This window comes from Lynx rufus, unplaced genomic scaffold (assembly GCF_022079265.1).
Source record: "Lynx rufus isolate CCGP_SWC_20201006 ecotype Redwood Valley unplaced genomic scaffold, mLynRuf1.p SCAF_5, whole genome shotgun sequence".
NCBI lineage: Eukaryota > Metazoa > Chordata > Mammalia > Carnivora > Felidae > Lynx > Lynx rufus.
The window spans coordinates 148,117,418-148,118,060 of NW_025814867.1; the positions used below are offsets into that span (position 1 = coordinate 148,117,418).

The 643-nt window shown below is 60.8% G+C and overlaps 1 non-coding gene across 1 annotated transcript; it reads right to left on the minus strand.

Annotated features, from left to right (window-relative positions):
- Window positions 1–330: 330 nt before the first annotated feature.
- LOC124527397 (U6 spliceosomal RNA) lies at window positions 331–435 on the minus strand. Its single transcript, XR_006965855.1, has one exon. It is a non-coding gene; the product is annotated as a U6 spliceosomal RNA (small nuclear RNA).
- Between the last annotated feature and the right edge of the window lie 208 nt (window positions 436–643).

Genomic DNA, 643 nt, shown 5'->3' on the forward strand with positions numbered 1-643 from the left:
TCGCCCTGGCAAAGCTGAGTCATTTGTCTCAGCTGCAGGGTGACTGGAACCCCTGCAGGGGAATAAAATCGAGGTACACCGGGGCCCAGCCCGAGTACTATCACACCGTCAGTATGATCCCAAGGGCCCCCATGGGTACCGTGAGGGTGACCCCTTGCAGCCAGTCCCCCAGGCCCGGTGGACCCCGTGGTCAGCCTTTCCGGAGGCGGCGACAGGCTGCTCGACAGGGGCGCTGCAGCACCTCCTGTCGGGTCCCCCCATCTCCATAAACAGGCCTCACTACCTCACAAGAAGCTTCCGCCGGCCCACGGCCCGTGGGCCGGTCCAGATCGAAGGGAGATCCAAGTCACCTAAGTCATGTCCCTCCTTGCACAGGGGCCATGCTAATCTTCCCTGTGCTTTTCCAATTTCAGTATATGTGTCGCCAAAGGGAGCAGTCGTGTCCCTCCTTGTGGAGAGAAGGGAACCGAGACCGAGAGAGAGAGGCCAGTGTCCAGGGCCCCACAGGAAGTGAAGGGAAGAGCTGGGTGCGTGTCCCTCCCTCCTCCCTCCGCCAAATCTTCCTCACTGTGACCCCTGCCTTCTCTGCTGTCAGCTAACTCCTCAGTTTCCACGGTGAGAACAGGGACCCTCTGTCCGAAGG